General features: G+C 45.5%; 1 protein-coding gene across 1 annotated transcript in view; it reads left to right on the forward strand.

The window, feature by feature from the left end:
- PDE8A (phosphodiesterase 8A) overlaps positions 1 to 15,232 on the forward strand; it is a 184,396-nt gene that overhangs the window by 17,384 nt on the left and 151,780 nt on the right. The window lies entirely within an intron of this gene.

A 15,232-nucleotide genomic window follows, 5' to 3' on the forward strand; every position in this document is an offset into this window, starting at 1 on the left:
TTCTTGTTAGCAGTCTGGCTGCCGCATTTTGCACTAGCTGTAGCTTCCGAACCGTCTTCAGAGGTAGCCCTACGTAGAGTGCGTTACAGTAGTCCAATCGTGAGGTTACCAGAGCATGTACCACTGATGTAAGGTCCTCCTTTGGAAAACTCGGAGAAGTGCAAGTTTTTATGAGGATGGCTGTGTTTTGGGTTGTGTATTTTTTTGGGATGTGTGGATTTGATAGGTTCGCCTTTGCATTTCTCCCCCGTCCCTAAGAGGAGTGGAACAGAGTGGTTGAACATTTTGTTGCAGGTCTCACTTGCAAAGTTTATAACCTTAACTCTGTGTGGTTATGCACCATGTCTAGAATCCTCTCAGTAACAGGGAGAAGATCTCTTAAGTCAGGTGTGAGTGATGCCCTTAAGTCAGGTGTGAGGAGCCTTTGGCCCTCTAGATGTTGCTGAACCACAACTTCCACCAGCCCTAGCAAGCATGGCCAATGGCCAGGGATTATGGGAGTTGTAGTTCCCCACACCTGACCTAAGGGCATCACTCAGCAAGTGAAGCTTTACCACTTATTACCAGCACACTGTGATGGGAGAGGTTGCATCTGTGAAACATCTGCCTTCCTGACCCCTCTTAGACAAGATTGCCACTTTTCCTTTGGTCTTCCCAAAACTCTCCATTTGTAACAGCTGAATAATTTAGTTAATTTAATTTAAAAGCTTTTATAAACTGCTTAATATTTTCAAAGGTCTCTAAGCAGTGTACAGGCTAAAACAACACAGCATATCATTAAAACATGAAGAAAAACAGAATCTAACACCAATAAAACAGTAATATAGAAATATATAAAAGTGAATAAAACAGAAAATCTGAGGATTCAAACATGTAAAACTGGGTCCAGTCTTATGGGTCAGGGAAAACATGGGCAACGTATTCAGCAGGTGCAGCTTTACCTGTGAAGACTGTTCCATTTGTTCTAGACTTTGCTAGAAAATACTGTAAAATATGTAGCTTTGTTTTTTTTCTTCACTGATGATGTGTCACTAGATGGTCTATGTTTGGTGGTGGGGAAAACATTGCGTTCCTATCCAGCCACACTTGTGTATATATTTTACAATTTAATCCCCCCCCAAATATATGTATCACCAAAAATGGTTATTTGTAGCCAGAGCTTGGAAAAGTTACTTTTTTGAACTACAACTCCCATCAGCCCCAGCCAGCATGCTGGCTGGGGCTGATGGGAGTTGTAGTTCAAAAAAGTAACTTTTCCAAGCTCTGTTTGTAGCCCTCGCTGCGATGTAAACATGCACGGATCACAAAAACTGTACAGTTAAAATCCACGGAAATCAAGAAGTTTAATTTTGCCACAGAAGCATAAGCATGGCTGCATTGCATATGTTCTCTAATAAAGAGAAGCCTTCCGGAAGGGAAGCATCTGACCTGCAAAAATAACAGTGGGAATAAAGAGTGTCTCACAGTGCAATGTGTCTGCTTTGCAGCTGACCTTGGGATTCTCTAAAGGGCCCCTTTTAAGACAGAAGAGCCGGTCCCTGATAAGGCCTGCACCACCTAGCCCGCCCCACACTCCATTCACATCACTAAACATCTTCAGGGCCAGGAATCGAATGCCTTATGGGGTTAACTCAGCATGCCACAGGCCACAACATCAGCCTAGCCCTCTCATCCCTTCAGATGAAGCCTTAATTATACAGGTCGCAGAGGAAGTACTTGCCTACGAAACCGTTCCATCTGTGCTTGGTCTTGTTTCAACGCTCTTGCCATGCGCACCGTCCTGTGAGGTAGGGCAGCCACTTATGTGTCACCAAAAGGAGAGTGCAAAAGAGGGCCCAGATTTGCACACCATTTGCATATGTTAATGGCTATGTATAGATACACATTGAGAAATGATGATGAAAGAGAAATGCAAGATGTCTTCTCCCACAGTGGAGGAAGACTTTCATTGGGTGACCTGTGCCCCTGCGGAGTCTGATGGGAAGCTTCAAGACCTCCACTGCTTTCTCTTCTTAGAATTCTTTACCTTTAAACTGGGTTTTGGACCAGACAGCTGGAGGATGCCTTCAGACAGAGGAATGCCTTAAAAGACAGCACTGTTCTCTGTAAATTGGGCTACATGGCCACCCTACTAGGCACGTTGTTGACATTGGCACTCTACCAATCAACAGCACAGGTGGCATGTTGCTGCTAACAGCACCTGCACATGAGCCAGTAGGCATGGGAAGTGCATTTTTAAAAATGTGCCCAGGGGTATACAGAAAGGTTATATGAGAACGGGCTTTCTCTGTGGCCTGTAAGGCAGGGTAGTTAGTTTAACCGTTCAGGTGTCAGAAGGTGTAGAAGCAATCCCACTGTAATCATATTTTATTTATTTTTAACATAAGCTGCCTTGGTGATCCTTTGGGGATGAAAGGCAGGAGAGAAATCAAATCGCTATATCATAGAGTGACTAAGGTCCAGATAATGACGTTTAAATAAATAATAATAAAATAAAATTTTATTTTTGAGTCGCCTATCTGGCCGAATTAACGGCCACTCTAGGCGACGTACAATAACAAGATAAAATACAATATAAAACCATAACAACAACGTTCAATAATTAAGCTACCCACTCTTATATGTAATCAGCAGTATTAAAAACTAACCCACCCCAGAAACCCCATAGGCCTGCCTGAACAGCCAGGTCTTCAAGGATCGGTGGAAAGCCATCAAGGAGGGGGCATGGTGGAGATCTGAAGGAAGGGAGTTCCAGAGGGTGGGGGCCACAATCGAAAATGACCTCTCTCTGGTCCGCACCAGCCTAGCTGTTTTAACTGGTGGGACCGAGAGAAGGTCTTGTGTGGCTGATTTTGTCAGGCGGCATAATTGGTGATGCTGGAGGCGCTCCTTCAGATAAACTGGGCCAAAATCGTATAGGGCTTTAAAGGTTAATACCAGCACTTTGAATTGGGCCCGGTAAACAACTGGTAACCAGTGAAGATCTATTAATACTGGAGTGATATGATCATGGCGACGGCTGTTCTTTATCAAACATGCCGCCGCATTCTGTACCAGCTGTAGTTTCCGGACCGTTTTCAAGGGCAGCCCCACGTAGAGCGCATTACAGTAGTCTAAGTGAGAGGAGACCAGGGCATGTATCATTCGTGGGAGAAGATGGACAGGAAGGTAGGGTTGCAGCCTCTGTATCAGATGGAGTTGATACCAAGCTGCCTGGCTCACTGCTGATACTTGAGCCTCCATAGACATCTGTGAGTCAAGAATGACCCCGAGGCTGCGGACCTGGTCCTTCAGGGGCAAACTTACCCCATTAAACACCAGGTTTATATCTCCCAGCCTTCTCTTATCTCCCACGAGTAACACCTCGGTCTTATCGGGGTTCAGCTTCAGCCTATTCCGTCCCATCCATCCACTTACGGCCTCCAGGCATTTGGACATGGTATCTACAGCCAACTCTGGTGAAGATTTAAACTAGAGGTAGAGCTGAGTATCATCCGCATGTTGGTGACACTGCAGCCCAAACCTCCTGATGATAGCCCCCAGCGGCTTTACGTAGATGTTGAATAGCATGGGGGAGAGGATAGAACCCTGTGGTACTCCACAACTGAGAGGCCAAGGGTCTGAAACCTCATTCCCCAATACTACCCGTTGGTGCCTGTCTGAGAGATAGGAACGGAGCCACCGTAAAACAGTGCCCCCTATTCCTAATCCCTCCAGGCGATCTAAAAGGATACCGTGGTCAACGGTATCAAAAGCCGCTGAGAGATCCAGGAGGACGAAGAAGGTATGTTCTCCCCTATCTAACGCCCTCCTCATATCATCCACCAGAGCGACCAAGGCTGTTTCAGTTCCATGTCCAGTCCTGAAGCCCGATTGGAATGGATCTAGATAATCTGCTTCATCCAAGTGTGTCTGTAACTTTGAGAGCATTCCTTTCTTTTGAATGTATACCACTTTCCACTTTGTATTCAGACAAGTCCTGCTAAGAGTAGACCCATTGAAATGAATGCACCTAGCCTAGAATCATAGAATAGTAGAGTTGGAAGGGGCCTATAAGGCCATCGAGTCCAACCCCCTGCTCAGTGCAGGAATCCAAATTAAAGCATCCCCGCCAGGGTGCCTGTCCAGCTGCCTCTTGAATGCCTCCAGTGTCGGAGAGCCAACCACCTCCCTAGGTCATTGGTTCCATTGTCGTACCACTCTAACAGTTATGACGTTTTTCCTGATGTTCAGTCGAAATCTGGCATCCTGTAACTTGAGCCCATTATTCCGTATCCTGCACTCTGGGATGATCGAGAAGAGATCCTGGCCCTCTTCTATATAGCAACCTTTCCAGTACTTGAAGAGTGCTATCATATCTCCTCTCAGTCTTCTCTTCTCAGGGCTAAACATGCCCATTTCTTTCAGTTGCTCCTTACAGGGCTTTGTTTTCAGTCCTCTGATCATTTTTATCCTTCTCTAAACCTGTTCCAGGTAATCATGCTGATTAACTTTAATGAGTCTATTCTGCATAGGACTAGTACTGAATACCACCCTAAATGTAGAGGAAGTTCAGATGTGATGTATTCTACCACTGTTCAGTTTGCAAGCTTTACTTGTTCTGTATTAATTTTGTGCTGTTTCTCTCCTTCCCCCTCCTCCTTTTCTATTTTCTTGCCAACCTGTACTTTGTCCCCAGTGAAAGCTGACACAGCTTCTTTGAACTTCTCAACTCTGTAGGAAAAACAACCTTCTTACTGTCCTTGGGAAACAAGTCTACAAATGAAAATAAATTTCTGGAATTATTTAAAGCACTAAAACTGACTTTCCTCCTCATTTAAAGCACAGGTTGCCAATGTAGTGCCTGTGGGCACAATGATGCCTTTGGGATCAACTCCGGGTGCCCACAGAGCTTCTGAGCCCCCCCCATTAGTGGTGACAGTGCAGAGCTTGGAAAAGTTACTTTTTAAAAACTACAACTCCCATCAGCCCCAGACAGCATGGCCACTGGATTGGGCTGATATAGTTCAAAAAACAACAACAACATTTCCAAGCTCTGTGACAGTGGTTACCTTTTTTGCCCTTGAAAAGGACATAGAACCGAAGGAGGAAGTTGGAAGAGTGACACTCTTTCCCATTTCCTCTTTCAGCTCTATGTGCTTTTCAAAGCTCAAATTGATTCTACCATATACCTTGGGAAAGTGAAGTCTGTGTGAACTCTTTCTCTTTGTCCCACTGGGGAGGGCTGATCAGCAGGAGACAGCAGAGAGGTGACCAAAGGAAGTAGCACCCATGGTACTTGCTCAAAAATGCAACCGGGCCTAAAAGGGTTGGCAACCTTTCCTTTGAAACTTCTGGTGTTCTTGGCATGGCTTATTTTCCTTCAATGGCGGCTGGTGCCCATTGGGACTGCTGGGAGGAAAGCAAGGAACCCAACAGTAGGTGAAGCCAGAGCCAATGACAGACAGAGCCAACGAATTCTGGTTTTACCCCTATTATTCTCCCTACTGAGTTTTGCAAGGGAACCCTGAGGACGAGGAAGCTGGCCAGCAGTGCCACCCCCCTTATTTGGTTGTTGTAAAATAAGAAAACAGGCAAGTTCAGCTAGATGAAAGCAGCCTGAGATTGGTGGCGTAGCGCATCATGTGCCCGAATGGAACAGCCTCCACTGTTTTCCTTGCCTTCTGTAAGGGAGATAAATAATATATCTTTTACTGGTATATTGCATGAGGACAACTCAAAAAAACGTTTAGTAAAGCATTTAGGGTGCACTGAGGCTGCAGTCCTTACTAGGAAGTGAGCCCCATGGAATATGGTAGGATTTACTTCTCAGTAAACTCGCAAAGGAGCATGCTGTAAATTCTGTATACATGATTAAAGACAGCAAATCAGGGGGATTATTGAGATGGCTTGAGTTTATAGTAAGTAGATAACATTATTAAACCGACTTGCATCAACGAAAATCAAGAGATTTAGGACATACTTTAATGATGAGACGCCAGGGTGGATTCATATGTTGTTTTTAATATACTTTGACAGCAAATTGATGGGGGGATGGCCTGTGTTAACATAGTATGGGACATAGTGTTCTGAGTCTGTGTACAAATGATTATTTTTGTCAGTCCAGGATTTTGGGGTCCCTTCAACTATCCCTGGGCCCTAGCATTTGCCCAGTCTTGCCAACAGTTGGCAACAGGCAATGCACACTCTCACATCCCCCACTGCTTTTACTATAGGGATGGGGGAATCAGCCTATTTCTGGTCCTTGTTGTTTTCATATGCACCCACAAACTTCATTTCATCCCATTTCTGCATTAAGTTGTAATTTAAAAAAAACCAGCAGGGAAAATCTGCATTTAAATATGTATTTTTCTTAATAACTTTTTTGAGCCAAGAACTGTGTCAAAACATTCAGGAAGAGCTAAAACTGGTGGATAACTCTATCCTAATCCACACCTTAGTCCAGATCAGGTCAGTGCATCCTAGAATTCACACAGATTGAATTCCTCAAGCAGTGTGCCCACCACAGCTATGAAATTTACAAGACTTTGGAGTTGTGCCTGCAATGCCAGGGTACCTGAGAAGTCAGGACTCTTGTAAATTTCTCTTATATAGCTGTCAAGTGGATTGGAGAAAAACATCATGGCAGAGGTAGCTGGTACCCACTGGGACTGGTAAGGCGGAAAGCAGGGAGCCCAACAGTAGGTGGAGCCAGAGCCAATGACAGGCAGAGCCTACTAAGGTCCCATCTGCACTATGCATTTAAAGCAGTATCATACTGCTGAAAGAGGTTCCCCAACTCTGGCCCAAGGCTTAAATCAGTGCTGCCTGCAGGCTTGAGAGTGCCCTCAGCATGGTGCTCACTAATGGCCTGCTGCAAGTTATCACCTCCCCCATTTATTTCCACCTGGTGATGAGGTGGGTCAGCAAGCATAGCCTTGGAAAAGGAGCACAATGGCAGCAATACCCCACAGGATGCAGCAGTTTTGCAGGGCATTGTGGGAATTACATGGGTGGCCATCAACCACTCCTCAGAATGCAGGAAAAGAGGGCCAGGGTCAGCGTTGGGTGGGTCCTCAGGAGCTGTCAGAAGATGCCACCTACTGATGCCAGGACTGGCTCCACACTCAGGCTCCAGCTGCACCATACATTTGAAGCACTATCATACCACTTTGAACAGTCATGGCTTTCCCCAAAGAATCCTGTCATTTGTTAAGGGTGCTGAGAGGAGACCACTATTCCCTTCCCAGGGCTACAATTTCCAGAGTTCCCTGGGAAGAGGGGCTGGTTGTTAAAGCACTCTTGAATTCTATGGAAGAAGTACAGATAGAAATGAAATTAATAATAATGTTATGGTTTATTTATTTATTACATTTATATACCGCCCCATAGCCAAAGCTCTCTAGGCGGTTTACAGAGAGGTTTATGTTATGTTACGGTTTATTTCTATGCCACTTTTTGGCCAAAAAGGCCCTCAAGGCGGCTCACAAAAAATAAACACAAATACAAAATACACCTCAGAAAAGAACAATGCAGGGTACAAAAATGTAAACAACAAAATATTATTTTAAAAAGCAACAGCAACATCTTTCGATAACAATACAATAACAATCAGCACTTTCCTAATGTTTTGACGATGTCTACGATGTTCTGTCATCATATCTGATAAGTACCTCACAGATCCAAGATGGGAATCTGGCTTCTCCCCTCCCCTTTTGGCTAATTCTCTAACAGCAATGCTTGCTATGTAGACAACTGAAGAAAGCATGAATTGGCAAAGATCTTATCAAAATTCATCATGGCTCAACCAATTGCAAAAGGAAAGGTGGTGTGCTTGGGTAGCTCGCTATAAAATTACCACGAAGCTCACTAGGCAGAGCCAAGGGAAGCTATTCTGAACTACCTCATGGAAATAAATAACAACATGAAACCACTTTTTTTAAAAAAACTGGGAAAGTGCTGTAGAAATAACTAATTGGGGCCAGAGTAATTTAGCTGAATTTACTTAATTTCAGCCGGGATTAAGTTCAATTAATTCAATGTCTGGCTCCAACCATAATACATGTAGATGCAAGATGCCACACTTGTGGGCTACAGTAAGTGAGAAATAATAATCATTCATGCCAGTAAGAAAAAAACATTGCTAGCTAGCGCATGATTTTGAGAAGAAAATGATGGATTCAGTGCATGACCCCTGCCCTGTCCACAGTGCAAGGCAGCCCTTACAGCTGGTCCTCCAACAGCTCCTCCAACAAACCTGGGAAGTCTTGCAATGGGGTATTAGCAAAGGAAACTTTCTGGGAGGCCTTCAGTTGCTCAGCCAGACTGGCCAGCGAACCAAGGAGAGGTGTGCAAGCAGCCTGTGCCCTCTTCCAGGCCTTATGCTGCTCCTAGAGGACATGAAAACACTTCTTCAGGGAGCAGTGGACTGTGTACAGGCAGCCTGAGCCTTCAGAAGCCATCCTGGCCTCTGGCTCGCTCGCTCCTCTTCTGCCTCGAGGTGTCTCCGCTAAGGGGTCTGCTGGGAAACGTAGTTCCTCCGTGCTTGTAATCTGATATTAATTACGTATGCATGTATTCAGACATTTATATTCTGCCTTTCTTGTATAAAAATGCCACTTAGGGGGACTTGCAATTCCACAAAACAGTATCATGTATAGGAGAGGGAGGGCTTGCTAACGTTACATTGCAGACCACTGGGACAGGGATTTGTCCAAGGCTACCCCAATAAGCTTCCTGTCTGAGGAGGTACTTGAAACTCTGATCTAAACTGTTCCAGTTCCAATGCTTTAAGACAGAGGTGGGGAACCTGTGGCCCTCTAGATGTTGGTGGACTTAAACTCCCATCATTCCTGACCATCAGCCATGCTGCTTGGGGCTGACAGAGTTCAGCAGCGTCTAGAGAGCCACAAGTCCCCATTACGTCCCTCCTCTAGCTTGATTGTGCAGCTTTTGTCCTTTGCTAGTTCAAATGCTCTTTTACTACAAATAATGCCACTTCTTTCAGCACTGTTTGTTTTACCTTCCTCTCCCTTAAATGCTGCCTATTGTCGCTCTTGATTTTAATGGGTTGTCCTGCACGCCCCAAACACAACTTCGTCAGTGCCTGTATACACTATAATTATGCAGGTCTTCCCAGGGAACATAACCACAAGTACCTATCACTATCACTAATCAAAACATTCAGGTAGGTGGCAATTATCCCTGGTAAAAGCACAGTAAACCCAGAAAGGTTAAATTTAGAGGACATTTCTAACCACTTTAGAAGATACAGGATAAGATTGCCAACTTTCTTTTAACGGCAAGTCATTTGCTGAGCTGCTGGAGGACAGAGCTGTGTGTGTTGCGTGGCCTGCCCGGAGCTCCCCATGCTAGCTGGCTGCCCTCACGTGCGGTGCATAGGGGTGGGTGAGAAGTTTGCATTTAAAGGCAAACCTACCAAATTTGCGCTTTCTAAACAAAAAGCAGTCAAACCAAAACACAGTCATCCTTTGAAATTCACACTTCTCTGAATTTTTCCATGCAGTTCTCCAGCCACGTAACATATGCAGAAATTCATAGACTAAGGTAAAGTGTGCATAAAAATGTATATATTAGTGAAAAGAGCATGCCAAAATGTATATTAGAGGGTACTATTTGCAAAAATAGACACATTAGGCAAAACTGCATACAAAAATGTGTATATTAGCAGAAATTTGCAACATGAGGAAGTCTGGTCCATTGAGATGTAGGAATCCAGCCTTCAGTGTAGCAGCACCTACCCCTTGGGTCTCCTTCCTGTTACATATCAGGCAAGCAATTGGTTGATCAGACCTTACTGTCTTTTCATCACCTACTAAAGACCTTCATTTTTTAAGCAAGCCTTTTAAGTAGAGATTCTGCTCCTAGAGTGCATCAGTACTGGATTTGAAATTGTTTTTATATATTTTAATGCTCTCATTGATACTTTTATGATCTTTTTATTGTTCATCACTTTAGGTTGTCTCATGGGAAACAATGCATAAAGGAAATGAAACTGTGGAGAAACAAAGGCCTCATCTGCACTATACATTTAAAGCAATATATCACTTTTAGATAGTCATAGCTTCCCCGAAAGAATCCTGAGAACTGTAGTTTGTTAAGGGTGCCGAGACCTGTTTGAAAAGCCCTATTCCCCTCCCAGAGCTACAATTCCCAGAGTGGCTTAACAATCAATCTCTCTCGTTAGGAAATTCTGGGAAATGTAGCACTGTGAGAATGGAGTCTCCGAACAACTCTCAGCACCCTTATCAAACTACACTTCCCAGAATTATTTGGGGGAAGTCATTACTGTTTCAAGTGGAATAATAGTGGAATAAATGTGCAGTGCTGATGGGGCCACTATCAGGTGGGGTTATGAAACCATTTCTGCTCAAATTGCTTAATCAATTTCACCCATTTTTGGTTGAATCCCTGCTTCTCCCCAGCCACAGTTAAAATGTTGTAACTTTATTTAGTGCATTTGATTCTTTTCCATTTGGATTATCCCCAGGTAGATCTGCCAGGATTTGTTGCATTAGGAGTCAGCTCTGTGCTTTGTATTAGCAGCTATATTTTTTTTCCTTGTCTTGGTTTTTAATCATATGATGGCTTTTCTTATGGCCTATGGCTAAAAGCAAAGAACCCACCCCATTTTATATAATATTACTTTACATCTGTCTTTTGCAAAGAAGGCCAGAGACATGGCCACAGAAGGGAGGGATGAACTGTTTTTTTTTTGGGGGGGGAGAGGTAGCTAAACCAGGACAGAAGGGGAGCAACGTGATGAGGCATAACAATCTTGCAAGAGTTTTGCTTGTATTTAAAACAATCTGATTGGTCATGTGGCTTGCGAGGTTTCCTGAAGGAACTGCCCCAGCTGAACGGATGTGGCATTAAACTGGAATCATTATGTGAGGAAGGAAGTGATCTACAAGATCAAGAGACCAACAGAAGCTGCTAGAGATGGGTGGTACGGCTGGTGGTTGCCAACTTACCAGAAACAAAAACAAACAACACCCAGCCCGGCCTGCTCCAGTGCCTTTTTAAGAGCAGCTTGATCTGCAGAGATCAGCAAATAAAGCAGAACGTAATAGCCCTGCTAGATCATGCCAAAAGCCCATCTAGTCCAACATCCTGCTGGGATTTTATAAATACAGTAATAAACAAAGAAACAAATAAAAAAATAATCCTGTTCCCACAGTGGCCAACCAGATGCCCGTGGGAAGCCTGCAAGCAGAAGGGGAGCGCAACAGCACTGTCCCCACTTGCGATCCCCAGCAATGGTATTCAGGGCTCTGACAGTGGAATTAGGACACAGCCATCATGGGCTAGTAGCTATTGATAGCCTCAGCTTCCAGCAATTTGTGTAACCCTTTCTAAACCCACCCAAGTTGGTGGCCGTCACTGCCACCAACCAAGTAGGAAACCTGTAGCCCTCTAGATGTTTCTGGACTCCAGCTCCCATCATCCCCAACCACTGGCCATGCTGACTGGGACTGATGGGAACTGGAGTCCAACAACATCTGGAGGCCACCAGGCTACCCATCCCCGAGGCAAAGCTGTTCACAGCGACACTCTCTGTCAATCAAGCTGCGTTAAAAGATGGAAGAGCAGGGGGCTCATTAAAAAAATCTGGCAACCCTATCCCACCGCTCCCATCGTTACTTGTTCTTACCACTTTCCTCAAAAATTGTACTTGGATAGCTTTGCCGTTATGGCTTTTTAGCCGAGGGTGCAATCGTTATACCTGCTTATTCCTTTCCTGTCCCTTTGTTATTGCTCTTCTTGCATTGAATTCTAAATGATAAATTCCTCAGTGCAAGGAGCAGGTCTGCTTAAATGTTGTAAAGGGCCATGCACATTGGGGGCACTTTGTAAATAAAAATAATGCATGGGAGCAAGCCCTGTTGGAATCCCTCAGGACACTTAACATTTGAGTGGCCATGCTTTGCGTGTGCATGGGCTGGTATCTCACTGGGGTCTAGAAATATAAACTACTGACTGAGGAGTGGCAAAAGTCACAGCCTTAATCTGCAGAATGACTCATCCCTTTGAACAATAGTCTCAAGGAGGGATTAGATGAATCTGTCAGTTTTGCTTTCTCATTTTCCCCCAGTCTTAAATTCAGTTCTCCACACTAGTTTGTGATTTGTTTATTTTTTAAAAAAAATCCTTAGGAAGAATTATCAGCATTCCCATGAACATTTCTCCTAATGTACACATTTTTTTCTTGCGATCCTTCAGAAAAAGCAGAAAGGTGCACAAGCAAACCACATTAAACATTTCTACACAGATATCGGAGAAGTGTGTGCTGAAGAGTTACAATTGCTTTCATTTTATCCCCAGCATGCTAGTAAGCCCATTAGGAGCTTAGCCTTGTATATACATTTTTTCTTTCAATCCCTCAGGTTTGCACAAAACTGCACGAGCAAACAGCACCATTCTTTGGGTCCCTCAGATTTGCACAAAACCAGAAAACGGCACAATCACATTTACAAATCCCTGACTGTGCTTTTGCACACTTCTTGAGCAGGGTTTGTTTTTTTTAAAAAAAAACAAGAAGGTTCCTGCACAGCTATCTGTGTGGATGCCCCGTCAGTACTTAATGGCATAACAGAATCAACAAATTAGAAGGCAGGGTTAAACACAAAAGGGAACACCCTCTGGTGATGGGCTCTCCAACACTGGAGGCATTCAAGAAGCAGCTGGACAGCCACGTATTGGGCGTGCTTTAACTTGGATTCCTGTATTGAGCAAAGGGTTAGACTTGATGGCCTTATAGACCCCTTCCAACTTTACTATTCTGTGATTCTGTGGTATGAACGAGAAAGACTGAAGTTGCTCCTCATATACAAATTCAAGTATGTGCAGATGTGGATTGCTCCAGTCTAATCCGAAAAGGGGAAAAGTGGATTAACAGCTAACAGCTAAGTAATGCTCAGATGTGGACAAGCCACCCTTACATGGCAATAAATCCCCTTGAAATCAAAAGGCCTTCCACATGCGCATGTCTGCTGTTTATCTTATTCTGCCTCTTCCTTATTGCTGTGTTTATTTGCTGTCTTTTATACTATGTTTACATAATGCTGAGGAGTTCTGCCCACACTTTTGTACATCCCCTGGAATCTTTTGATGAAGAGTGGCTAAGAAATATTTTGAAGGAATGTTTTTAAGCTGCCTTCCCAGGCCAAGCCCTGATAGGGCAGCACAGATCGCATAAAGGTGGTAAAATATGAAACCACAATGTCTGATAAAAACACGCTGCATAAAACATCGTAAGAGACAGGGGCAGGAATAAATAACAATAAAATAGCAGCAAACAACTCAGAAACCCACAACAGCAACAACAGATAATATGCAGTCTAGGAGTGAACTTGTTTGGGATAATACATTTTTAAGATTAAAAAAAGAGGATCGCACTGCAAATTATTATAAACTATTATTACAGCTAGGCGCAGACTGCAAAACAGCATCATCCTATGGTTCTCTGCACAACAGCAAGTCCAAGCGAGTTCAGCCAGGCTTACTCCCAAGTAAGCATTCAGAGTACTGGGACCATTGGTGCAGTTGAAATGGAAATGGACTGCCTTCAAGTTGATTCCGACTCATGGCAACCCTTTGAATAGGGTTTTCATGGTAAGCGGTATTCTGAGGTGGTTTACCATTGCCTTCCTCTGAGGCTGAGAGGCAGTGACTGGCCCAAGGTCACCCAGTGAGCTTCATGGCTGTGTGGGGATTCGAACCCTGGTCTCGCAGGTCGTAGTCCAACATTCTAACCACTACACCACACTGGCTCTCTATTGGTGGAGTCAGACCATTCTAAACTCTAGTCTTAAATCATTAAGGGGGAAGGAGAGGGCTCTTTAGGTGAGGGATGGGGAACCTCCAGCCCAGGGCTGAATGCACCCTTCCATGCCACTTACCTGGCCTTTGGGACTGTCTCCAGGCCACCCCACCGCCGACCCACCCCATGCCCACCCCCGCTTTGCATCCTGAGTGTTTTGGCAGGGTTGGAATGCACCCTCCAACTCTAATAATGCCTCTTCTTTTCCTGGATGAGGGAGAGACAGGGAGGGTGCATGTGTGTGTGTGTACAGAAACCAGAGAAGGCAAAATTTACATCCCTTACAGTGTCCACCATTGCCATCCATCTCGCAAGGTTCCCGGTGAAAGAATGCAAACTTTGGGGTAGAAAAAAAAATTCCCTATCCCAGCTTCAGCTGCTAATGTGTGTTATTTCAAGAGATGTCTTGACATATAAAGTGAGACACATGTTAAAGAAATAAATATGCAAGGCCATCAGAAGAGCCAGTGGCCCATCGAGTCCAGCATCCTGTGCTCACAGGGGCCCAACCGGATGCCTCTGGGATGGAACGTACAGCATTAGGACACTCCTTGCAAGGGGCACTCAGTGAGCCCGCCCTGCCGCGGAGTTTGGAGAGGCCCTCCCGCTCGCTCAGCCCAGAGGGGGCCCGGGCTCCTGCCCCACCAGGCCCGTCTCGGCGACTCTCAGGCCAACCCTCCGCGTCCCCCTTCAGATCCGTGCATCAAAATCTCCAAGAGGGCCAACTCCGCCCTCGAGCCTCTGCCCATGCGCCGCTGCCGGCTGCGGCCGAACGAGGGCCGGCAGGCTAGCCAGGCAGCCAACCAGCCGGGCCGGGACGGCAGCGACAAAGGCGCAAAGGAGCGAGGCGCAAAGGAGCCACCGCAGCTGCCGATTTGAAGTTCGCTCCTTCGCCGCCAGCCGCGCCAGATTGGCCCTCGCCGTTCATTTGCATTGACGCCAGTAAAGGCTGGAGGTCAGCGCCGGCGGGGGCTTTTATTGGCTCCACCGCCGCTGCTGAGCCCGCCGGGGCTGTCAAACTCCGGAGCAGATCTTCTTCCCCTCCCTCTCTCTTTCTTGCCTTCCCTCCCCTTGTTTCTTTCCCTTTCCTTCTTCTTTTTATTTTGGAGAGAGGGCGGCCGGGGGGACAGGGCACCGTCGGGGGTTGGAAAGAGGAAGATCGTGCGAGCCGGGGAGCCTGCTTTCTCTGCCTGCCTGCCTGCCTCGCTGCTGGGGAGGCGAGAGGAGAGCGGCTTTGCAGCGGAATAAGCCGGCGCTGCAAGGATTTCGCCCCCAGGAGCGCCGGGCGAAGGCGACTCCGCTGCGCCGCGACCCTTACCGAATCGCCGATCGCCACCCAGCGCCTGGGAATTTTTTTTTTTATATAAAGACAATGATTCTTAGGATAAAAAGCCCCCCTCTCTCGCCATT

This window comes from Rhineura floridana, chromosome 14 (genome assembly GCF_030035675.1).
Source record: "Rhineura floridana isolate rRhiFlo1 chromosome 14, rRhiFlo1.hap2, whole genome shotgun sequence".
Taxonomy (NCBI): domain Eukaryota; kingdom Metazoa; phylum Chordata; class Lepidosauria; order Squamata; family Rhineuridae; genus Rhineura; species Rhineura floridana.